The 27,534-nt window shown below is 37.2% G+C and overlaps 1 long non-coding RNA gene across 1 annotated transcript in view; it reads left to right on the forward strand.

The window, feature by feature from the left end:
* Nucleotides 1-27,534, forward strand: part of LOC129523611 (uncharacterized) — a 424,834-nt gene that overhangs the window by 213,798 nt on the left and 183,502 nt on the right. Inside the window, exons 4-5 of the long non-coding RNA XR_008667142.2 lie at nucleotides 19,572-19,703; nucleotides 25,669-25,870. This is a non-coding gene — a long non-coding RNA (uncharacterized lncRNA). The remainder of the gene's footprint in view (nucleotides 1-19,571; nucleotides 19,704-25,668; nucleotides 25,871-27,534) is intronic.

Raw genomic sequence — 27,534 nt, forward strand, 5'->3', positions numbered from 1 at the left:
TCTCCTTCCACTTCCTGGTGCTTTTATTGTCTATTTCCTTTTGTCCTCTCCATCCTGAAAATAATTGCTGAACATTCTCTATAAACATAGATTTCTTGATACTTGAAACTCCTATTGCTTACAAAGCCACTACTAAACTGTGTAGTAAACAATTGTTTTCTGCTGCATGTGTATTTACTTGGTTTCTTTATACATTCCTAGATAATATATAGCTAGACCAGTTGTGACGACACAGTAGATATTCAGGAATCAAACTGATTAATAAAATGGGACTATTCTTTGCTTTTTTGATTTTTATTATATATCATTAATTTTGGATTCTTCTCACTTCATGGCACTCGTCTTTCTTCTACTCTTCCTTGTGTCTTGGGGGCATTAAGAATACCTAAACAATATTGAAATTATTTTTTGAAAGGAAACCCCATTAAAAATGGAATGAGTATCTACTTGACATTTTTGGGTTTCAGCTGGCATCATTTTTTTTTAAATCAAAGCAAAATATTTTCTGCCATTTTTGACTTATGTGTGAAAAGGAGTCAATTTATTCTTTAAAAAGTACACTGACTCTTAAAAAATTCTATATTCATGCAGAAGGCAGTTTAGAGTCATATATTTCAAAATTTCAAAAGGAAAATCTAGAATTAAAGAGAAATGATACATTATGTTATAAATGATTATGGAATAATGTCTGTGTTAGCAAAGAAGTACATCTTAGTTTTATACAATCTCAGTGCCCTAGTTTATGTTTCTAACATTGATGAACTACATAAGGTTCAACTTACATCAGAGCAAATTATATAGTGGGTTAGAAAAGAGATCTTGTTTTGCTAGCAAGAAATATATGTACAACAGACCAGTTATAATGTCTTTCCTTCCAAAAAGTTTCTGTGTAGAGTATTATTTTTTCAACAATTTCTTTGTACTTTAAGCTAAAATAATCTTACTGCAACTTAAAACTTTTTCCTGTACCCTTGTATTTCTGTGAAATTGGAGGCGTCATTTGACTACAGTAGATGCTGTCTTTTCAATCATTGGATAAATGTAAAGGAACCTGAGAAGAATACTGCACAAATGTCTTTCCATGTAACTAATACATTCTTCTACTCTGATTACAGTGGGATATTATTTTATTTCTTCCTTCCTATATTCATTCCCTGTTAGTTTAGGATCATATTTCTTGTATAGTTTAATACAGAAAATCGAATATATCAGAGGGAAGAGTTCAAATTAACCAAAGAACAGTTTTTGCTATGGATACAGATTTTGCAAAATCATAACTGAATATTGACAATGATTTTCTTTTATTTTGTAGTAATGCTTTTGGCTCTTTTTTTGTTTCTGAAGTGCATTTGTATGAACATACTAGTAAAATTCTACATTGTTGATATTCTGTTCTTACATTACCAAGCGTTTTAGAAAAGTACAAGAAAAAGACAAGATTCAACATCACAACAGAAAAAAAAGCAAATTAATCCAATTAAAAATGGACAAAATATCTGAACAGATATCTCTCAAAAGAAGACATACAAATAGCCAACAGTTACATGAAAAAATATTCAACATCTCTAACCATCAGAGAAATGCAAGTCAAAACTATATGAGATACTTCTCCCCAGTTAAAATGGCTTTTATAAAAAAGACAGGCAATAATGGATGCCAATGAGGATGTGGGAGAAAGCGGGACACTCGTACTCTATTGATGGGAAGGTAAATTAGTACAGCCACTATGGAGAACAGTATGGAGTTTCCTCAAAAAACTAAAAATGGAACTACCATACAATCCAGCAATCCCACTGCTAAGTTATATCCAAAAGAAATAAAATCAATATATTGAAGAGATATCTGCACTCCCATGTTTATTGTAGCACTATTCACAATAGTCAAGATGTGAAATCATTCCAAGTGTCCTTTGATAGATGACTGGATTAAAAAAAATGTGGTGCATATACACAGTGGAATATCATTCACCCATAATAAAGAATGAGATCTTGTCATCTTCAACTACATAATTAGAACTGGAAGACATTATATTAAGTAAAATTAGCCAGGCAGATAAGGAGAAGCATTGCATGTTCTCATGCATATGTGGGAACTAAAAAAATTAAATTCATGGAGATAGAGAGTAGAATGATAGTTACTGGAGTCTGGGGAGGGTGGTGAGGAGGGGGATAGAGAGAGGACGGTCAATGGGTACAAAAATACAGTTAGATAGAATAAGAGCTAGTGTTCTGTAGCACAACAGGGCAACTATAACAACAATTTATTGTATGTTTTAAAAATAACTAGAGGAGTGGATATGAAATGTTCCTAACACAGAGAAATGATAAATGTTTGAGGTGATGGATATCTCAATTATCCCCACTTAATCATTGCACCTCGTATGCTTGTATCAAAGTACCTCATAAATGCATACAACTATTATGTATCCATAATAATTAAAAAGAAAAAAATTAAAAGTTCACAATTTCAAAGCAAAACCATTATAATTTTCATTAATTAATGTTACTGCCTCTGACTTTGGAAATTTCAGACAATATATGTTGATTCTGTCAGTGACAGTCAGAAGCAAATCTGAGCTTCTGTTTATTGTAGTTATGTGATTATAATAAAAATTAAAGAATGTAAGTCGATGTTTATATAGACTTTAAAAAGAGCAAAATATGCATAAGAATTTGCAAAATATGCTGCATTATTTTTCTGTTGGTAGCAAAATTATTCTTCATCATGATAAAATTTTGGTCCAACACAGTCCTTAATTATTTTTATGAATCATCAAGTATTCTATTTTTAAAGCATTTTCATGTTACTTTAGTGAGCCATTTTGGGTATAACACTTTGGATACTAGCTAAAAAGAATGTGTAATTCCCATCAATATTAGATTTCTCAATCCTTTGACTTAAAGCGAGTTTCTTATAGTCCTAAAATCTGGTACAGTTATGTTTAATAAGTTAAAAAGTCAGGTCCATGACGCATTCCATGCACTAATGCAGATAGATTCTGCCTCTGTTACCAGTCTACCATATTCCATTTGATTCACTCTGCTATGAAGATTTCTTTCAAGCATTATGAAGAGAAGTGTATTGTGGCAAAGACTTTAATGATAAACTCCTCTTTCCGTGTATTTTCTGGAGTTATACCCATGTATTCTTTATTTTCTGCATATCTTTTGACTTTATGAAATTTTTAATAAGCAAGACAAAAACATGATTATAATTTTGTTAAAAATTGAGAAAATGTAATTTGGGTAATTTCATAGTTGACCGTTTTTTTTTTTTCATAGCTCCTGTTGAAGTGTTTAAATTTATTTAGTAGAGCTTGTAATGTCATCATGTACACATTTAAAACAATTCATTTTATGTCCATGGGTAGGGAGCAATGTAGTTTTAAAGACATTAGTCATTTCACTTCATGTCATGAATAATACATTTATGTTCTTTGTTGCACTTTATCTGATAATATATGTGTGCAGCATGTTTCCTCTTTTGCTTGCATATTGTGGCACTTATGATGTATTATGTATAGGCAATTAGTTCTGTTTATTTTTTTAGAGCCTGTAATCAAACCATTCTGCAGTGAAGTGGAAAAGTGAGTCATGCTTAGGAAGATTGGGGTCTTTATTAAAGTTAAAACCTGGTCCTAACTGTGTTAGGATGAAGGTATAACTAAAAATAGTAATTTATATATCATATATCTAAATATTTAAAAGTTATAAATCAAGGTAAGAAAATGATTACAAAATATGAGCTATCCTCATATTTTGATACAAAATGTGAATATGCATTTGGAATGAACTGGAAGACCATGTCAGAATTGAAGATACTTAGAATACTTAGATCTTCACAGGTATACCGAGATATAGGCCTATGGCTTCTTAGTTCTTTTGCCAAGATCAGTTTTGCATTACAGGATGCTTGGTGCCTTTTGTACATATGTGTGTACACTTTGGTCCTCACAGGCAAGCTTCATCCATAGCTTCCCACTTAGTAATTCCAGAGTTCCAAGCTCCCAGAGCCTTGGCCTTGCAGTTCCCTTACCCATGTGGAGGGGCAGACCTGAAGAAGGGCAAGAGCAAACTGCTAAAGCATGCCCTCAGGCCTCATGTTTACATGGCACTGCTGAAAGTACAACACAGAAATTTAGTCATTTGCTTTACTTAATGGTTGCATTGCTTTAAAGGTTGCATGTGTCTATGTAGATTTTGCAGTCCAAACAGAAAATAAACATTCTGTCCATATATTTACCAGTGAATATTTTAGAGGTAGCATGGGTCACCAAGGAAAATATGACTTGTGCTAAGATATGTTACAAATCACGTAATTTAAGGAAACTTTTATCATGGCAACAAATATACATCTGTGTATTTGTGCGATGTAGTTATTACTATAATGTTAATCACAAATTCAATATGATTTCCTGTTTTCTGTAAGTCATTTGACATTTGTAGTTTTCACAGAATGCAAGTATTTTTTAAATATGTATGAGCATATAAACATCTTCACTCATAAAGGTTTTTTCTAGTGGTTTAGATATTAATCTGCTATAAAGATACCCTTTGATATGAAATACAAAACTCAATTGTATAGATGAGAATAGGTAACCAGTAGAATTAAATGACTGCATTAAATTAGATGTTTGATTCATTTATCTTCAAATCTAAACAGATAATAAAGTAACTAAAGATAATTTTCAACTGCCAGCAATTCTGAAATAGGAAGAACAGTGAACTCCTCCTGGGATTACACCATAGGGAGAAACCACATTCTTCCTTTTTAACTTTGCTGGAATATTCTATCATCACTGTCCTCTAATCAGAGAGAAATATTTGCTCAGATCAGTTGTAGATTATTATATTCCACACCAGACTGACTAGTATGTTACAAGTACACAGGCAAGGACTAAGTTTTCCTTCACTCCCTGTGTTTCATCAAACCACATTTCATACCCTTATTTGAAAGCATATTCCTTGTTCTGTAACAAGCATGCGTTAGACAAATGGCAATGACAAATCAACTTTCTATCAGGCCAGCCAAAGACTATCTACACCGTTGTGCTTACTAAGCGGACGAAAGGGTGGGTTACTCAAGAAAAGGCAGGTTGTAGTTTCCCCTGAACAAATATGTAGGGAAATGTACGAAGTGAGATCTTGAAGCGACTTTGTGAACATGAGTTTGGGTCAGATATTAGCTCATTTTGCCTGTAGCAGTTTTGTTGTTCATCGGTGCTTACTGACTAGAAGTGATTGTAGCATCTGTTCCAGGCATGCCAAAATCAGTTTCTAAAGGGATTCTATTTGCTGCTATGGTCTTTCCTGGTTTTTCAAAAGCGCTTGTCCAGTGGTGATGAGCATTTCTTCATGTGTCTTTTGGCTGCATAAATGTCTTCTTTTGAGAAGTGTCTATTCATATCCTTTGCCCACTTTTTGATGGGGTTGTTTGTTTTTTTCTTGTAAATTTGTTTGAGTTCATTGTAGATTCTGGATATTAGCCTTTTGTCAGATGCAAATCAAAACCACAATGAGATACCATCTCACCCCAGTTAGAATGTCGATCATTAAAAAGTCAGGAAACAACAGGTGCTGGAGAGGATGTGGAGAAATAGGGACACTTTTACACTGTTGGTGGGACTGTAAACTAGTTCAACCATTGTGGAAGTCAGTGTGGCGATTCCTCAGGGATCTAGAACTAGAAATACCATTTGACCCAGCCATCCCATTACTGGGTATATAACCAAAGAATTATAAATCATGCTGCTATAAGACACATGCACACATATGTTTATTGTGTCACTATTCCCAATAGCAAATACTTGGAACCAAGCCAAATGTCCAACAATGATAGACTGGATTAAGAAAATGTGGCAGGGGGAGGAGCCAAGATGGCCGAATAGGAACAGTTCCGGTCTACAGCTCCCAGCGTGAGCGACTCAGAAGACAGGTGATTTCTGCATTTCCATCTGAGCTTTGAAGAGAGCAGTGGTTCTCCCAGCACGTAGCTGGAGATCTGAGAACGGGCTGACTGCCTCCTCAAGTGGGTCCCTGACCCCTGACCCCTAAGCAACCTAACTGGGAGGCACCCCCCAGCAGGGGCAGACTGACACCTCACATGGTGGGTACTCTGACAGACCTGCAGCTGAGGGTCCTGTCTGTTAGAAGGAAAACTAACAAACAGAAAGGACATCCACACCAAAAACCCATCTGTACATCACCATCATCAAAGACCAAAAGTAGATAAAACCACAAAGATGGGGAAAAAACAGAGCAGAAAAACTGGAAACTCTAAAAAGCAGAGTGCCTCTCCTCCTCCAAAGGAACACAGTTCCTCACCAGCAACGGAAAAAAGCTGGATGGAGAACGACTTTGACAAGCTGAGAGAAGAAGGCTTCAGACTATCAAATTACTCCGAGCTACGGGAGGACATTCAAACTAAAGGCAAAGAAGTTGAAAACTTTGAAAAAAATTTAGAAGAATGTATAACTAGAATAACCAATACAGAGAAGTGCTTAAAGGAGCTGATGGAGCTGAAAACCAAGGCTCGAGAACTATGTGAAGAATGCAGAAGCCTCAGGAGCCGATGCGATCAACTGGAAGAAAGGGTATCAGTGATGGAGGATGAAATGAATGAAATGAAGCGAGAAGGGAAGTTTAGAGAAAAAAGAATAAAAAGAAATGAACAAAGCCTCCAAGAAATATAGGACTATGTGAAAAGACCAAATCTACGTCTGATTGGTGTACCTGAAAGTGATGGGGAGAATGGAACCAAGTTGGAAAACACTTTGCAGGATATATCCAGGAGAACTTCCCCAATCTAGCAAGGCAGGCCAACATTCAGATTCAGGAAATACAGAGAACACCACAAAGATACTCCTCGAGAAGAGCAACTCCAAGACACATAATTGTCAGATTCACCAAAGTTGAAATGAAGGAAAAAATGTTAAGGGCAGCCAGAGAGAAAGGTTGGGTTACCCTCAAAGGGAAGCCCATCAGACTAACAGCGGATTTCTTGGCAGAAACCCTACAAGCCAGAAGAGAGTGGGGGCCAATATTCAACATTCTTAAAGAAAAGAATTTTCAACCCAGAATTTCATATCCAGCCAAACTAAGCTTCATAAGTGAAGGAGAAATAAAATCCTTTACAGACAAGAAAATGCTGAGAGATTTTGTCACCACCAGGCCTGCCCTAAAAGAGCTCCTGAAGGAAGTGCTAAACATGGAAAGAAACAACCGGTACCAGCCACTGCAAAATCATGCCAAAATGTAAAGACCATCAAGACTAGGAAGAAACTGCATCAACTAATGAGCAAAATCACCAGCTAACATCATAATGACAGGATCAAATTCACACATAACAATATTAACTTTAAATGTAAATGGACTAAATGCTCCAATTAAAAGACACAGACTGGCAAATTGGATCAAGAGTCAAGACCCATCAGTGTGCTGTATTCAGGAAACCCATCTCACGTGCAGAGACACACATAGGCTCAAAATAAAAGGATGGAGGAAGATCTACCAAGCAAATGGAGAACAAAAAAAGGCAGGGGTTGCAATCCTAGTCTCTGATAAAACAGACTTTAAACCAACAAAGATCAAAAGAGACAAAGAAGGCCATTACATAATGGTAAAGGGATCAATTCAACAAGAAGAGCTAACTATCCTAAATATGTATGCACCCAATACAGGAGCACCCAGATTCATAAGGCAAGTCCTGAGTGGCCTACAAAGAGACTTAGACTCCCACATATTAATAATGGGAGACTTGAACACCCCACTGTCAACATTAAACAGATCAACGAGACAGAAAGTCAACAAGGATACCCAGGAATTGAACTCAGCTCTGCACCAAGCAGACCTAATAGACATCTACAGAACTCTCCACCCCAAATCAACAGAATATACATTTTTTTCAGCACCACACCACACCTATCCCAAAATTGACCACATAGTTGGAAGTAAAGCTCTCCTTAGCAAATGTAAAAGAACAGAAATTATAACAAACTATCTCTCAGACCACAGTGCAATCAAACTAGAACTCAGGATTAAGAATCTCACTCAAAACCGCTCAACTACATGGAAACTGAACAACGTGCTCCTGAATGACTACTGGGTACATAACGAAATGAAGGCAGAAATAAAGATGTTCTTTGAAACCAATGAGAACAAAGACACAACATGCCAGAACCTCTGGGACGCATTCAAAGCAGTGTGTAGAGGGAAATTTATAGCACTAAATGCCCACAAGAGAAAGCAGGAAAGATCCAAAATTGACACCCTAACATCACAATTAAAAGAACTAGAAAAGCAAGAGCAAACACATTCAAAAGCTAGCAGAAGGCAAGAAATAACTAAAATCAGAGCAGAACTGAAGGAAATAGAGACACAAAAAACCCTTCAAAAAATTAATGAGTCCAGGAGCTGTTTTTTTGAAAGGATCAACAAAATTGATAGACTGCTAGCAAGACTAATAAAGAAGAAAAGAGAGAAGAATCAAATAGACACAATAAAAAATGATAAAGGGGATATCACCACCGATCCCACAGAAATACAAACTACCATCAGAGAATACTACAAACACCTCTACACAAATAAACTAGAAGATGTAGAAGAAATGGATACATTCCTCGGCGCATACACTCTCCCAAGACTAAACCAGGAAGAAGTTGGATCTCTGAATAGACCAATAACAGGCTCTGAAATTGTGGCAATAATCAATAGCTTACCAACCAAAAAGAGTCCAGGACCAGATGGATCCACAGCCGAATTCTACCAGAGGTACAAGGAGGAACTGGTACCATTCCTTCTGAAACTATTCCAATCAATAGAAAAAGAGGGAATCCTCCCTAACTCATTTTATGAGGCCAGCATCATCCTGATACCAAAGCCGGGCAGAGACACAATCAAAAAAGAGAATTTTAGACCAATATCCTTGATGAACATTGATGCAAAAATCCTCAATAAAATACTGGCAAACTGAATCCAGCAGCACATCAAAAAGCTTATCCACCATGATCAAGTGGGCTTCATCCCTGGGATGCAAGGCTGGTTCAAAATATGCAAATCAATCAATGTAATCCAGCATATAAACAGAACCAAAGACAAAAACCACATGATTATCTCAATAGATGCAGAGAAGGCCTTTGACAGAATTCAACAACCCTTCATGCTAAAAACTCTCAATAAATTAGGTATTGATGGGACGTATTTCAAAATAATAAGAGCTATCTATGACAAACCCACAGCCAATATCATACTGAATGGGCAAAAACTGGAAGCATTGCCTTTGAAAACTGGCACAAGACAGGGATGCCCTCTCTCACCACTCCTATTCAACATAGTGTTGGAAGTTCTGGCCAGGACAATTAGGCAGGAGAAGGAAATAAAGTGTATTCAATTAGGAAAAGGGGAAGTCAAACTGCCCCCGTTTGCAGACGACATGATTGTATACCTAGAAAACCCCATCGTCTCAGTCCAAAATCTCCTTAAGCTGATAAGCAACTTCAGCAAAGTCTCAGGACACAAAATCAATGTACAAAACTCACAAGCATTCTTATACACCAACAACAGACAAACAGAGAGCCAAATCATGAGTGAACTCCCATTCACAATTGCTTCAAAGAGAATAAAATACCTAGGAATCCAACTTACAAGGGATGTGAAGGACCTCTTCAAGGAGAACTACAAACCACTGCTCAAGGAAATAAAAGAGGATACAAACAAATGGAAGAACATTCCATGCTCATGGGTAGGAAGAATCAATATCGTGAAAATGGCCATACTGCCCAAGGTAATTTATAGATTCAATGCCATCCCCATCAAGCTACCAATGACTTTCTTCACAGAATTGGAAAAAACTACTTTAAAGTTCATATGGAACCAAAAAAGAACCAGCATCGCCAAGTCAATCCTAAGCCAAAAGAACAAAGCTGGAGGCATCACACTACCTGACTTCAAACTACACTACAAGGCTACAGTAACCAAAACAGCATGGTACTGGTACCAAAACAGAGATATAGATCAATGGAACAGAACAGAGCCCTCAGAAATAATGCCGCATACCTACAACTATCTGATCTTTGACAAACCTGAGAAAAACAAGCAATGGGGAAAGGATTCCCTATTTAATAAATGGTGCTGGGAAAACTGGCTAGCCATATGTAGAAAGCTAAAACTGGATCCCTTCCTTACACCTTATACAAAAATCAATTCAAGATGGATTAAAGACTTAAACGTTAGACCTAAAACCATAAAAACCCTAGAAGAAAACCTAGGCAATACCATTCAAGACATAGGCATGGGCAAGGACTTCATGTCTAAAACACCAAAAGCAATGGCAACAAAAGCCAAAATTGACAAATGGGATCTAATTAAACTAAAGAGCTTCTGCACAGCAAAAGAAACTACCATCAGAGTGAACAGGCAACCTACAAAATGGGAGAAAATTTTTGCAACCTAATCATCTGACAAAGGGCTAATATCCAGAATCTACAATGAACTCAAACAAATTTACAAGAAAAAAACAAACAACCCCATCAAAAAGTGGGCAAACGACATGAACAGACACTTCTCAAAAGAAGACATTTATGCAGCCAAAAAACACATGAAAAAATGCTCACCATCACTGGCCATCAGAGAAATGCAAATCAAAACCACAATGAGATATCATCTCACACCAGTTAGAATGGCAATCATTAAATGTCAGGAAACAACAGGTGCTGGAGAGGATGTGGAGAAATAGGAGTACTTTTACATTGTTGGTGGGACTGTAAACTAGTTCAACCATTGTGGAAGTCAGTGTGGCGATTCCTCAGGGATCTAGAACTAGAAATACCATTTGACCCAGCCATCCCATTACTGGGTATATACCCAAAGGACTATAAATCATGCTGCTATAAAGACACATGCACACATATGTTTATTGTGGCATTATTCACAATAGCAAAGACTTGGAACCAAGCCAAATGTCCAACAATGATAGACTGGATTAAGAAAATGTGGCACATATATACCATGGAATACTATGCCACCATAAAAAATGATGAGTTCATGTCCTTTGCAGGGACATGGATGAAATTGGAAATCATCATTCTCAGTAAACTATCGCAAGAACAAAAAACCAAACACCGAATATTCTCACTCATAGGTGGGAATTGAACAATGAGAACACATGGACACAGGAAGGGGAACATCACACTCTGGGGACTGTTGTGGGGTGGGGGACGGGGGGAGGGATAGCATTGGGAGATATACCTAATGCTAGATGAGGAGTTAGTGGGTGCAGCGCACCAGCATGGCACATGTATACATATGTAACTAACCTGCACATTGTGCACATGTACCCTAAAACTTAGAAGAAGAAGAAGAAGAAGAATAAAAAAACCTAAAAAAAAAAGAAAATGTGGCACATATACACCATGGAATACTATGCAGCCATAAAAAAGGATGAGTTCATGTCCTTTGTAGGGACATGGATGAAGCTGGAAACCATCATTCTCAGCAAACTATCACAAGGACATAAAACCAAACACCGCATGTTCTCACTCATAGGTGGGAATAGAACAATGAGAACACATGGACACAGGAAGGGGAACATCACACAGCGGGGCCTATTGTGGGGTGGGGGGGAGAGGGGAGGGATAGCTTTAGGAGATATACCTAATGTTAAATGGCGAGTTACTGGGTGCAGCACACCGACATGGCACATATATACATATGTAACTAACCTGCACGTTGTGCACATGTACCCTAAAACTTAAAGTATAATAAAAGAAAAAAAAATAAAAAACACTATTATAATTTGTGATAGTATTACAGGGATCGCTTTAGAGCAGGAACTTGGTCTCAATAACATCCTAGCTTCATCTCTGTGGTCATAGGCCTGAATGAGAGAATTTCTTACTAATGAAACTTGCTAATTAGTGCCTCAGCCCACTCATGTGCTGGAAGAGAGAAATTTTTGCATTTGGAAGTTAAAATCCCTACTGACTAGAAATCCTCAGAAAGAAAATTCAGTTGCGATCCACTGGGTTTAGCAGTGCAGTGGCATTTATGTGCACACGTTTCTATCATTGAAAGTAAAATAAATTACATGAATTAATTTCAATTACTTTGTCAAACAGATTTGAAGGATTTAATGACATTTAAATAATTACACATGAGCTATAGAAAGGAACATGTGTCTGAAATGAGATTCAGTCCTAAGAGAGTAGCAGAATTTTTTCTCTGAAGGGTTTCTGTACTGAGAATGAAGATAAGCGTTCAGTATTTTTAAATCTTGTTAAGTGCCATTAAATTTCAGAAATAGGCCCAAAATTACAAATTATAGATTTTTGCATAGGGCCTACCATAAATTGAGTATTAGTAGATCAAGTGACAGTCTCTCCAATTGCAAGCCCTTATTATAGAGTTTTTCTTCTTTTATCTAAATGATTCAAGAAACTATATGCATGTGGAAGCTATGCATGAGATTTTTGATATATGAGGCTAGAATTGAACAAGTTTTACTGGCAGTAATGGTGGTGGAGTGCAAGTATCAGAGTCAGCCCTGAGGAGTTTGGGAGCCTTTTTGATCTCCTTTCATTCTGTTGAATCCATGTTAAAATGGACATTAATTGTGTATTGTATTTTGAAGTAGATAAAGTTGGTATGAGAGGTTGTTTGAAAAAAAATGGTAATAATGGTAATGTGGAATCATATGTAATTTCATACCTTTATGAGCATGAGCAGAGAGATTCTGCATTATTTCTCCTAACTCTAGTAGCTGAGAACCAGGTCCTGCCCATAGTATGGGCCCCAGACCCCAATCTACTGTACACATCTGAAAGTCTGCTTGGTTGACTTCTTTCACTCATTTCCATTAATGATTATTTCCTTATATATACATATTTTTTATTATACTTAAAGTTTTAGGGTAGATGGGCACAATGTGCAGGTTAGTTACATATGTATACATGTGCCATATTGGTGTGCTGCACCCATTAACTCGTCATTTATATTTTTTAATCTAAATTTCAGTTTTAAAAATATCCTCCAAAGGAGGCTCCAGTAGACATTGAGGCCTTAACTTCAAACAAATGAATTTAAAATAGCAGAAGCAAAAATAAAGTAATGATACACAAAGAAGTAGCATTTAAATAAATACCCAGTTAGAGTACCTAATAAAAGATGAGGAAAGGGAGTTGTGACGATGAGTTCAGAAGACTTGGAGAGTCATTCATGAGAGAGAGGCTGTGTGGAGTGGTAGAGGGAACATGGGCTTTAAACCCAAGATTGGTCAGATTCCAATTTCACCCTTTGACTAATTTTTATGTGAATTAAGACAATTGCTTGCTTTGGACCTTAATTTGGACCCCCAAATAGAGTGAGAACAACATCATCTATCTTTAAGAATTTTTGTGATATTTGTGAATAATATATACAAAACTACTGTTAATAACACACAATATCATTTATATGAGCACTTAATAGGTTGTATCTATTACATAAAAATACTGAGTGTAAGAGATTGTATAGATGAAAATTGCAGAAGCGGCACAACTCAAAAAAGAAATGAGCATTTACAGTTAAAAATTCCAGATAGCTATCGTACTTGGGAAATGAGGGTAAATGTAGAAATGATAAGATTTGGTAGAGGGAAATTGAAGAGAAGGTGGTGAGAATGTAGGCTCGAAACCCATACTACTTGTGTTTAAATCCCAGTTTTTTCATTTAAGAGCTGTGTTTCATCAGACAAACTAGTTATGTACTCTGTATTTCAGCTTACTCAGCTGTAAAATGGGGATAATGACTGTCATGCCTCCCTCATAGGGTTGTTCTAAGAACTGAATTTGGTGATACTTGTAAATCTAGGACCTAGCACATAGCAAGCCATAAGTCAACAGATTTCTTTATGATTTTGTTGTCCTGACCACTATTTGATTCATTTCCTTTTTGTACTTTCAGACATAGTAAAGAGGAAGGTTACCTTAAAACTATTTTAAAAAACCACATAATCGATTGATTTCTAGTTTGGATGTAAAAAGTCACAAAAGACCATTAGTCTTAAATTAATAACCCAAACAAACCAGATAAGGTATAAAAATGATATTTTAAAAAACATCATAAAGCTGAGCACATAAAGAAACGCAAATGAACAAGACATCAGAGAGTGAGAAACTCTTTATAGGATAGAAGAGATTTATCACTGTTCTCCTTTCTAGAAGAATTAATCACAGACAGGATAGGCAGAAACCAGCTGACCTGCTAATGCACGTTTAATAACCGTGTGTGGGCTCTTGTAATAGATTGGAATTACAAGGGCCCCAGCCATAGAGCAAATTGCCATCCCACCACCAGTTGGAAAATAACAGTTAAAAATATGTAGTAGCATCAAAAAACCTTGGAGAAGAAAGAGTAAATCTAATAAAAGATATGTAACACCTCTACACTGAAAATTATAAAATATTCGGGAGAGAAATTAAAGATCTAAATAAATGGAGAAGTATAGCATGTTCCTAGATAGGAAAATGCAACATTGTTGAAATGTCTAGGCTTCCTAAACTGATATATAGACTCAATGCAATCTCTATCAAGATGTCAACAGGCTGTTCTGAAGAAATAGACAAGATAGTTCTAAATTATATATGGTAATGAAAAGAAAATAGAATTGCAAAAACTATATTGAAAAAGAACAAAATTGGAGGACTTAAGACTACCTGACTTCAAAATTTACTATAAACATATAGTAATCAGGGAACTGTGGTATTGGCATAAGCATAGGCAAATAAATTAATAGAACACAAACAAACCACAAATACTCAGTAAAGTGATTTTCAACTTCAAATATGTAGTCAAGTGATTTTCAAAGAAGTGCCAAAGCAATTCTTTGGCCAAAGTCTTTTCAACAAATATTGCTGGAACAACTAGATATCTATATGGGAGAAAATGTAATTTCACTCTTATTCCATATACAAAAATTAATTCAAAATGGATCCCAGACCTAAACATAAAATGAGACTTATAAAGCTTCTAGAAGAAAAAAGAAACATATCTTCATGACCTCAGGTTAGGCAAAGATGTATTTGATAGAACACAAAAAGCATCAACCATAAGAGACAATAAGTTAATTACTAAAATTAGGCTACATTTAAACTTCTGCTCATCAAAAGACTCCATTAAAAATTAATAAATCTCAAAATGATAAATAAAATTAAAAGAATTTCTTAACAACAGACTTGTATACAGAATAGATAAAAATTTCCTACCAATCAACTACAAAAAGACAACCCAATTGAAATATGTGCAATAGACTTAAACACTTCACAAAAGAAAATCTACGAATGAACAATAAATACATTTAAAAAGTCTTTAACATTACTAGATATAAGGCTCTGCAAACTAAAGCAACAATGAGATGCTATACTAAACATCCACAGGAGTGGCTGAAATTTAAAAAAAACTGAAAACATCTAATTTTGGTGAGAATGTGGAGTGAAGAACCTCTCATATGTTGCTGGTGGAGTGTAAAGTGATAAAAATGCTTAGGAAAACTAGCAGTCCCTATGACCTAGCAATACTACTCATAGGTATTAACATGACATGTAAAAAGATATAGCAACCAGATTTATAATAACAAAAACTAGAACAAACCCAGATATCAAACAATGGGAGACTTGATAGATAAATTGTAGTATATTCATACAATTGACCACTATTTAGCAGTTAAAACTATTGATATACAGAACAACATGGAGGATAACCAACAGCGTTATATTAAGTGATAGAAAGGATAACCAACAACATTATATTAAGTGATAAAAAGTATATACTGTAGAATTTCATTTGTACGAAATCTGAATACAGGGAAAAGTAATCTATGCTGATAGAAATCTCATAGTTGTTGTGGGGATGGGGACAGAAATCGACTGGAACAGAGCACAAGGGATTTTTTTAAATGTATTTTTTCAGTGTTGGTTACATGGCTGTATATAATTATTACAGCTCATCATACTGAACAGTTGAAGTTTGCGCATACTGTTTTTTTTTTTTTTGGAGGGGGGATAGAGTCTTGCTCTGTTGCCCAGACTGGAGTGCAATGGCGTGATCTCGGCTCACTGCAACCTCTGCCTCCCAGGTTCTAGTGATTCTCCTGCCTCAGCCTCTGGAGTAGCTGGGATTACAGGCACATGCCCCGTGCCTGGCTAATTATTATTAGTTTTTGGATTTTTAGTAGAGATGGGGTTTCACCGTGTTGGCCAGGCTGGTCTCGAACTCCTGACCTGAAGTGATCCACCCACCTTGGCCTACCAAAGGGCTGGGATTACAGGCATGAGCCACTGTGCCTGGCTGTGCATACTACTGAGTGTTAATTATATCTCAAAATAAATAAATAAAAAACAAGTGAAAACAAGCAGAGAAAAGGGTATCCGATCATTGGTTAAAAAAGTCACAGAACAGCCAAAAACAGTTTGATCTCCAAATGGTGAAAAGAGAAGTCAAAGAATAACACATAAAGAATGCAAAAATAATCATTTGCTCCATTTGCTCATCGGTAGAATGGAATCATTCCCCCAGTACAAAATCCTTTTGTCCTGAAATATGTCACACTGTCAGTGCTCAGCCATCCTCAACTGTGTCTCTGATCCCCAGGGTGTTCTAATCTTTAGTGCAGCTGATTTCGTATGTTTAAATTGACTAACTTTTCTGCTTTGTTGTAAATACAACAAACTCTGCAACAACCCAACATTTTATGCATCTTAGATTTTGATCAGGAAGGAATTCCATGCAATACAACCTATCAGGTTTTTATTGCTTGACCCCCTATTTTGCCAAATATGTGATAAGGATATATGTGGAGATATTTCAGAGGCAGAAAGTGTATACTGGACTTCAGTGAGGTTAGATGAAGGGTATTTGAAGCTCTGCATAAGGAATAGCTTGATGGAAGCAAACTCTACTTAATGGAACATAATAAATTTTCTAAGGCTGTAAATATTCTATAATGACTTGATAAATAATTCTATGTACTCCTGTATTTTAGAAATGCAGTTTCCTGCTGCATTTTAAAGAGCTGTAAGTCCGCTACCTTCAAAATATGTGCATCCTTAGTTGTCAACCTGTTTTAAGGACATATCATGTTCAAATGCTTTGGAATTATTTTTATTACTATGTTGGTATAATTATGCTGAGTGCTGAAGTCAGGAGTGACAGCTATTGAGGCACCACAATAAGTTTTTTTATGCTACTGTCACTCCAGTTTAACCTTTTGCCTGAGGAAAAGATATTCTTTCTTTCCTAGGTTAGCTGAAAAGCATCTAAATACATAATTTGTGGTGCTGCACTCATTTTATTCAGATCACCTTGGAATTCAAGTTACATATAACTTTTAGCAAGTTTTCTTCTGCTAGAACTTTTGGGAAAAAAGTACAGAGTTGTGAGGGCATTGTTGAATTGAGCTCTTGTGTTGATTTAAGATGCCTCCATTAGATATTTTGGAGCTGCCTCCATTCTCAGGGCGAATTCTTGAACTGAGAGAGTGTTCTGCCTTGGGACCATGGCACTGGTCCATAAAGCAGAACAGATGCTACTTTTTTCTTTTAGGTTTTTTTTTTGTTGTGGTTTGTTTACTACACTGAAAAAATGGCTCTCTTTTTCCTTATTTGAGTGTATGATGCTTAGCCTATTTGGGTGGATGGGGGGATATTAGCATAAGTGACTTTTTTTCTAATTTATCCAGCTGATGCTAAGTGGCTTTCTATAACACCTAGATAGAAAAAACAAACAGTATATTATACACACACACACACACACACACACACACATATGTACATAAAAATATACAGATGCATATAAACATATACATGTATATCCTTTTGCCCACATGATCTGTCCAGCTATTATAGAAGAATATAGCTGGTTAATTGACCACGTAAGGATTATTCTTTAGCCGTAATTGTCCCTTTCACAGAGCATTTTGCAAGACAAATGAGCAGGATAAATCAAAGTGGACATGTGCATAACTTTGACCAAAGAATTTTACCTCTAAATATCTATCCTATAGAAATATTTGCACGTTCTTAAAGATATATGACATTAAAACATTTTTGTGATATAAAAAATTTGAAAGTAAATTAGATGTTCATCAATAAATTATGGTGCATTATTTCTATCAATATTGTTCAGTTACAAAAATAATGGTATAGATGTCTATGTAGACAGATATCTTCAAGAGGTATTGGTAAAGAGAAAATGCAATTCACTGACCATAATCCCATTTATAATAAACAAAAAAACCCACAAACAACTGTCCTTTATGTATGCCCAAAAGTTTCGGAAAGAAATTTTAAACTGTTATTTGTCTAAGGAAGAGAGAGGGATTAAGAAAGGAATATTGAAGGAGAATAATTTTTTTCTCCATACTTTTATGTTGAGTTTTAAGATTGTATTTATGTGTACTTGTTTCTTTAAACAGAAGAAAAAAATGGGTTTTTCCAAGACTTCTTTCTAAATAATTGTTATCTATTTAAGAAGTAGCAAATTCCAAAATTAGAACAAAATTCACAATAATGAAAATGATATGATAATGTAGAATATATTGATAGATTGAAAAGATTGCTATTTAAACGTGTGGCTTCACAATTCATATGAAAATATCTTAAAACAAATTTTTCATTTTTTTGTAAATAGTTAAAAAGGGAAATATGATTATTTCCTTGTTAGAGTATGAGATAGCTCTACTGCATGTATTTTATAAGTGATTGTTTATGTAGCCATCTGTAGTAAGTGAGTTCAATGGTGACTCCCCAAAACATATATCCAAGTCCTAATCCCCAGAACCTGTGGATGTGATATTATTTACAAATAAAATATTTGCAGATGGGACTAAAGTTCTTGAGATGAGACCAAGATCTAATGACAAGTGTCCTGGTAAGAAACAGCAGACAAAGATATAGATAAGGCCATATGAAGATGTAAACAAGTATTGAAGTGATGCAACCACCAACCCACTAAGGCCTGGAGCCACCAGAAACTGGAGGAGGAAAGGAGTGATTCTCCCCTAGAGTCTTTGTGGCCCTGCTGACACATGGAATTTGGACTTTTGGCCTCCAGAGCTGTGAAAGAATAAAAAAACTATCATTTTAAGCCATCAGGTTTATGGTATTTTGTTACAGCAACCACAATATGCCATCCATCTCCTAAATAAATATTTGATAGGTTTAACATGCAGAAGACATCTGAGAATTTTAAAACCAAGATCATTTCAAATTTCCTGTTAAATTTTGAGAAAAAGAGAAAACCCACTAAGTAATTGCAATATTGACTAACAGAGAAATGAACATCATCCCATGTGTTTTCCCAGAACCACTGAATGCTGGAAGATTTCTTAGAGATCATCTGGTCCAGCGGTCATACACAGAAGAGCCCATAAGTATCAAAAAAGAGTCATGAATGTTGTCATTTGGCTGAGCGTAGGACTGAAGTTAGTGGTGAATGGTAGTAAAGTAGTATCTGGTCTACCAAACGGCATTGCAAATAAATCAATTAGAAACCCCAGGAAGCCAAAAGAAATATATCTTTATTTGTCTACCCGTTAAAACTCAGGGGCTTCTATAAGAAGAGGAGGGATGGAGCAAGATGGCAGAATAGAAGCCTACACCATTCATATTCCCTGCAGAAACACCAAATTTTAACAACTGGATACAGAAAAGCACCATCACAGGTACCAAAACTCAGGTGAGCAATCATAGTACTTGGTTTTAACTTTGTATCATTGAAAGAGGCATAGAGAAGGGTTGGAGAGACAGTCTTGAATCAGCAACATCACCCCTTCCCAATTTCCTGGCAATGGCTCTGTAGTGCAGAAAGCCTGTGCATTTAGGGTAGGGAGAGCACAGTGACTGGGAGGCACACACTGAACTCATTGCTACTCTGTCATAGCAGAGAGAAAAGCCAGCCTGGACTCAGCTAGTGCCAGCACATGGAGAAAGCATTTGGACCAGACCTAGCCAAAGGGGAATCACTCATCCCATCAGTCAGAACTTCAGCTTCTTGGAAAGCTTTGGCACCATGGGCCAAAGTACTCTGGAGTCTTAGGTAAACTTGAAAGGCAGTCCAGAAGGACCGCAATTCCTAGGCAAATCCTAGTGCTGGGCTGGGCTCAGAGCCAGAGGACTAGGGGGCCCATGACCTAGGGAGACACCAGCTGGAGTGGCTGAAGAAGTGCTTGAGCCAATTCGACTCCAACCCTAGGTAGAGCAGCTTGTGACAACAAAAGTGTCCTATTTCTTCTAATTAAGGTGAGGAGAGCAAAGAGTAGAGAGGAATTGTCTTGCATCTTGGTTACCAGCTTAGCCACAGTAGGATATGGCACCAGTCAGGGTTATGATGTCCCCTTTTCAAGCCCTGTCTCCCATATGACACTTCTAGACACATGCTGAGTCAAAGAGAACCCATTGCCTTGAAGGAAGGACCCAGTCCTGGCAGGATACATCACCTAATGACTAAAGAGTCCTTGGTGCCTGAATAACCAGCAGAGATAACCAAGTAGTATGCTGTGGTCCTTGGACTCTGAAACATGCTGACTGTAGATGTGATTCAGCACATTCCCAGCTGTGGTGGCTACAGTGAAAGACGTTTCTGTTTGAGAAAAGCAGAGAGAAAAGTAAATGGGACTTTGTCTTTCACCTAAGGTACCAGCTCCACAACAGTGGGGTAGAGCCGTAAGCAAAAGTGTGGGGTTCCCGATTCCAGAACTAGGCTCTTGGACAGCCTTTCTGGATCTGCCCTGGGGCCAGAGCAGAGCCCATGGCTCTGAAGTCTGAGTTTCAGGACTGGCAGCATTCACCACAAGATGAATGAGGAGCACTTGAGCATTAAGTGAACATCAGTGGTGACCTGGCAGAACCCCATGATGGGCCAGTGGTGGTGGCGGTTCTCACAGGGAGGCTCCTTGCCTATGGAAAGGAGAGGGAAGAGTGGGGAGAAATATATATTGTGGTTTGAATGCCAGCTTAGCCACAGAAGAATAGAACATAAGGCAAATTTCTAAGGTTCTTGACTCCAATCCCTGGCCCCCAAGCAGCATCTCTGGACCCGCCTGGGGGAACTCAACATCCTGAAGGGAAGGACACAAACTGCACTGGCTTCACTTGCTGATTGTAGAGCCCTAGGGCCTTGAGTGAACAAAGGTGGTAGCCAGGTGGTTGTTACAGCGGGCCTTAGGCAAGACCTAGTGGCCGTGCTAACACTAGCATGGTGCTTTCATGACCACACCCCTAGTTCCAGACAGCTCAGCACAGAGAGAAACTCTGTTTGGGAGAAAGTAAGGGAAAAGAACAAGAGTCTCTGCCTGGTTACCCAGAGAATTCTTGCAGATCGTATCCAAGACAACCAAGGTGGTATCTCTATCAGTCTGCCAAAGCCACAGTGATATTGGACTTGGGGCCCAAGTCCCTTCAAATACCTGGAAATCCTCAAGAAGGATGGGCACAAACATCACTGATCATTAGAGAAATGCAAATCAAAACCACAATGAAATACCATCTAACACCATTCGAATGGCTATTATTAAAAGTCAAAAAACAGATGCTGGTGAGACTGTAGAGAAAAAGAAATGCTTACACATTGTTGGTGGGAGTGTAAGTTAGTTCAACCATTATGGAAAACAGTGTGGTGATTCCTCAAAGACCTCAAGATAGAAATAACATTCAACTCAGCAATCCCATTACTGGGTATATGCCCAAAGGAATATAAATTGTTCTGTTAAGAAGACACATGCATGTGTACGTTCACTGCAGTACTATTTACAATAGCAAAGGCATGAAACCAACCTAAATGCCCATCAATGATAGACTGGATAAAGAAAAGTTGGTATATATACACCATGGACTACTCTGTAGCCATAAGAAAGAAAGAAATCACATTATTTGCATGGACATGGATGGAGCTGGAGGCCATTATCCTTAGCAAATTAATGCAGGAACAGAAAACCAAATACCTCCTGTTCTCACTTATAAGTGGGAGCTAAATGCTGAGACACATAGAGGGGAACAACACACACTAGGACCTATCGGTGGGCGGAGGGTGGGAGGAGGGAGAGGACCAGAAAAATAACTAATGGGTACTAGGCTTAATATCTGGGTGATAAAATAATCTATACAGCCAACCCCCATGGCACACGTTTACTTATGTAACAAACCTGCATAAGTACCCCTGAACTTAAAAGATTTTTAAAACTGGGCAAGAGCTCTGAATAGACATTTATCAGAAGAACACATGCTAATGACAAACAGGCATATGATAAGGTGTTCCATATTATTAATCATCAGAGAAATGCAAATCAAGACTACAATGAGATCTCATCTCATCCGAGTTAAAATGGCTTTTATCCAAAAGACAGGCAATAGCAAATGCTAGTAAGGGTGTGGAGAAAAGGGAACCCTTTTACACTGTTGGTGGGAATGTAAATTAGTATAATCACTATGGAGAACAGTTTGGAGGTTCCTCAAAACACTAAAAATAGAGCTACCATATGATCCTGCAATCTCACTCCCAGGTATATACCCAAAAGAGGGGAAATCAGTATGTAGAAGAGATATCTGCACTCCCATGTTTGCTATAACACTGTTTACAATTGCCAAGATTTGGAAGCAACCTAAGTGTCCATCAACAGATGAAAGGATAAAGAAAATGTGGTCCTTATGCACGATGGAGTGCTATTTAGCCATAAAAAATGAGATGCTGCCAATTACAACAACATGGATGGGACTGGAGGTCATTATGTTAAGTGAAATAAGTCAGGCACGGAATGACAAACATCACCTGTTTTCACTTATTTGTGAGATGCAACAATCAAAACAATTGAACATATGGAGATGGAGAGTAGAAGGATGTTTACCAGAGACTGGAAAAAGTAGTGGGGACACTGGGGGGAGATGGGGATGTTTAATGAGCATAAAAAATATTTAGAAAAATGAATACCTAGTATTTGATAGCACAACACTGTGACTATAATGAAAATAATTTAGTTGTATATTTAAAAATAGCTAAACAATTACAACTGGATGTTTTTTGTAACACAAAGGTTAAAAGCTTAAGGAGATGGATACCCCATCTCCATAATGTGATTATTATACATTGGATGCCTGCATCAAAATATCTCATGTACCCCATAAATATATATACCCACCCTATTCCCACAAAAATTAGAACGAAAAAATCTTTTTAAGTGAAGAAAATGGAATCTGTAAGAAAATTTGCTGTTCCTGCCGTAATATCTAAGTAGCAGCTCAACCTGGAAAATAGTCCCAGCTTCCTCCCTCCTACTCTAGTGTGGTTCTGTCTCCCAATATCTCTTTATCTCTGCTAATCAGAATGGAAAGAGACTAAGATGTATTGGCCAGCATGAGTCAGACACCATGCCAGATTCCTTCAGATGCGTAATCTCATTTAATTTTCCCAACAGCTCTGTGAGGTTGGTAAGTTTCCTCTAGATTCAGTAACTTGCCTAAGGTCACTCAGCTAGTAATGAACAGTTCCACTGACTGCAGAGCCTCAAACTGGTTCCAAGACATAATATTGCTTCCAAAGGAGGACACAACAACTGCGGGACTTTGGGGGAAGTGCGGATATATTCTCTTTCTATAGAGAGGTCATAGTTGTTAATAGTCACATTAATTTTTAATATGCTTGAATTAGAAAAAAGGATGTTTCTTCAGTGATACAATTATCCTCACTATTTCTTTTCCTGATACTCACATATGTAAGTTCTTCTTTTACTTTTTTGGCTTTATGAAAATTTCCTTTCCCTTAACAAATCCAAGACAACAGCCTTATTGCTTAAATTTTTATAAAATTATTTTCCAGCTGCCAAAATTATCAAATTACTTTTGGAATGTGATCTATTTCCTCTGTACTTGTTAAATGAAGCAATTCTTTTGTGTATCTGTCTTTTTAGTTAAACAGTTGTGCCTTCAGAAATTCTGTCTTTTGGATTTTACACATACTTTAAGAGTTAACTTTGGCTATGCTAGAAGTAAGTCATTTGTTTTTTCATTGACACATGGGGAAAATGCACTTTTAGATAATATATTTTGAGAAGGAGCCTTTTGCCTGTAGTCATTCTGCCAAATGCCATGGGAATTTTCTAGTTGTTTTCCTCATTTAGTTAACCAATAAATATTTATTCATGGCCTATTATGTGCTCAGCATGGTACTTGTAGACTATTTTAGATGTTTTAAAAGAAATATGAGAAGAAATAAATAAATCCAGCATTTAGAAGCCTACAACTGAGCTGTGGAAATAAAACTAACATATGAAGAATCAGAGATGTGGGTGCCTAATAGGGCATCAGGAACTAAGAAATCAAACAGTTTAGTATGAAACAAAGTAGTCAGAGAAGATTTCATTGAGATTGTGGAACCTGAGACTAGAAAATTCATAAAATGGAGGACATAAATAAGAGCATATTTTTGTGTGTGTGTGGTGAATAGAATTAAAGAAAGGAAATGTGGAAATTTGTGTATTTGCAGGACAATGAGTAGATTAACCTCATTAAGGAAAAATAAGGTAAATAAGAGTAAGAAATAAAGAAAATAAGGAATTAAGTATGGTAGCCAAATGGTGTGGTTCCAAAACACATTAAGTGTTTCAGAAACTAGTCTAAGGAGTTTAGATTTGAAATCAGATGATAATGAATCTTTTCATGATTAAAAATAAAAAGATAAAAGGAATTTTTAAAGAAGATGTAGTGGAAAAGCGTATGACAGTTTTATTAAAGAAAAGGAAGGCAAGGTCAGCCCTCGAGTCCGGTAAATATATCAGCTAAAATAGTGCTGTGTTGATCTGGTTGTGAGATAGAGAGGGCTTGGACTACAGTAGTGGTAGTTGGAACGAAAGAGATAAGGCAGATTCTTCAAAGAGGTATTGAAGGAAGAATAAGTGGGAATTTCTTAGAGATTAGAGAATGAAGATGCTAGTAGGCAGCTGGCAAGAACATACTATGATTGAGTAGGGAAGAAGATGCATATTTACTAATGGCCAGATACTAAATGTCACAGCCAAAGCAGTGAGGATATATGAGACCAAACTATAGGGAGAAAAATGGAGGTGTGAACTTAGAGAACACTCCATAGATAGAAACACAGTGGAGAAGCTAAGTGGCATCAAAGAGATGGAAGAAGCCCATAAAGTGCCAGAGATGCCAAAGAATGAGGAAATGTCACTAGGGGGTTGTTCATAGCAGCAAACACTTTAAGATGTTGAATGACAAGTCTGAGGAAAGGCAAAGGTCATACATGTAGCAGAAAGAGATAACTGGTAACCTTTGAGGAAATAGTTTCATGGAGTGGTATGCACTGAAGTAGATGACAAAAAGGATAAGAAGGAATTAGAATCCTTAAAGAGAGGATGTGAAAGATGTAGATCAAATATTTTAGGAGCTTGGCAGCAAAACCAGAGAGGAACATTGTTTAGCAAATATAATAGATAGGTGGGAACAAAAGAAAAATGTTATGATAGCTATCCTCCAATATGGCATCCAGTGATCTTAGTCTCTTGGTATTCATGCCCCTCTGCAATTCCCTTTCACATGGAATAGTGCTGACTTGTGTAAGCCATAGTAAATTGAAAAAATAATGCTGTATGATTTCTGATTCTGGGTCATAAAAGTGTTATAGGTTCTGTCATGCCCTTTCATAGGTTGCTCATGCTGGGGGAAGCTAGCCATCATGTCATGCCGACACTCAAGTAACTCATAAAGAGGAACTTTTCCAACCAGCACCATGGCAGAGAGCTGTCTTATGTTCAGATTTTCCAGACCCAGTCAACTCTTCTGACGCCTGCAGAAATGGCTGACATCCTGACTGCAACATCTTAAGTGATCCTATGGCAGAACCCCCAGGTAAGCCACAACTGAGTTCCTTACCCACAGAAACTGTGAATTAATAAGTGTTTATTGTTTTAAGTCACTAAGATCTTGGGTAATTTGTTATGTGATGTTAGACAACTAATACAGATTTCTTTAGATGTTTTCTTTTATACATGCTTATCTTTTTTTTTAGTTTATGAAAACCTGAATATGTTTTAAGGATTATTGAAATGATTCAAGATGAGAACAATAATAAGATAATTGTAATACTAAACTCTGAGTAGCTGGAAAACTAGAGGAACCAAAATACAGCTGAGGAGAATTATTTTCTTTTCTTTTCTTTTTTTTTTTTTTTGAGTTGGAGTCTTGCTCTGTCGCCCAGGCTGGAGTGCAGTGGAGCAATCTTGGCTCGCTGCAAGCTCCGCCTCCCGGGTTGATGCCATTCTTCTGCCTCAGCCTCCCAAGTAGCTGGGACTACAGGCGCCCGCCACAGCACCTGGCTAATTTTTTGTATTTTTAGTAGAGACGGAGTTTCACCGTGGTCTCGATCTCCTGACCTCGTGATCCGCCCGCCTCGGACTCCCAAAGTGCTGGGATGACAGGCGTGAGCCACTGCGCCCGGCCGAGAATTATTTTCAAAAAGCAGAGGTGGGCTATTTTCTGAGAGTAATGGGAAGTCCCAAATGATGTAGATTCCCATTCCATTTTAAGATGAAGACGAGAGTGCCTGAAATAATTCATATAAGATCAGATCAATTTAGTAAATACTCCACATGTACATAACTCTATATTATTATTATTTTTTGAGACGGAGTCTCACTCTGCTGCCCAGGCTGGAGTGCAGTGGCGCGATCTCGGCTCACTGCAAGCTCCGCCTCCCGGGTTGATGCCATTCTCCTGCCTCAGCCTCCTGAGTAGCTGGGACTACAGGCGCCCGCCACCACGCCCGGCTAATTTTTTGTATTTTTAGTAGAGACGGACTTTCACCACGTTAGCCAGGATGGTTTTGATCTCCTGACCTCGTGATCCGCCCACCTCGGCCTCCCAAAGTCTGGGATTACAGGCGTGAGCCACCGCGCCAGGCCCATAACCCTACATTTTTATATTCTTACCTAAATAGGCTAGCAGAAGGTCTACTTACCTTTAATAAGACATTTGATAGAGACAAACAGTGAAAATATTAATTTCATTTCTCACAAGGACCTGGCACCTGGTAGAAAATGCATTAAATGTGCATGTATTAAATGCACATGTAACACTTTATAATAAAATGAGTACTTTTATTTTTGGTTATCTACATGTTTTTCTACAGGAACCTTTAAAAAAACTCATTTATACTTATTATGGTATCAGGGAGCTATCTGCATGAACTCTGTGGTTCCTATTTGTCACTCAGGTCTAATGGATTTTTGGTCTTGTGGCTGTATTCTAAAAGGTTGGCTTGGTTGTTATTGTAATAAAGAAGGTTGGATTGCAGTGGATGTGAGATTACATAGATTTGGCATGCAAACTGATTTTGACCATAGATATGTTCTGATTCTGCTATGAGCTCTTTGATACGTATCTCCGGGGGGTGAATGTTCATTTATTTAATGCATCAATCAATATTATTAGAACATAATCACTTGTACATTACTGTATTAACACCTCTAAGAGCTATAAAATTTAATTAGAAAAGAGTCTTTCCTCAAGTAGCT

Source organism: Gorilla gorilla, chromosome 6, assembly GCF_029281585.2.
Source record: "Gorilla gorilla gorilla isolate KB3781 chromosome 6, NHGRI_mGorGor1-v2.1_pri, whole genome shotgun sequence".
NCBI classification, from domain to species: domain Eukaryota; kingdom Metazoa; phylum Chordata; class Mammalia; order Primates; family Hominidae; genus Gorilla; species Gorilla gorilla.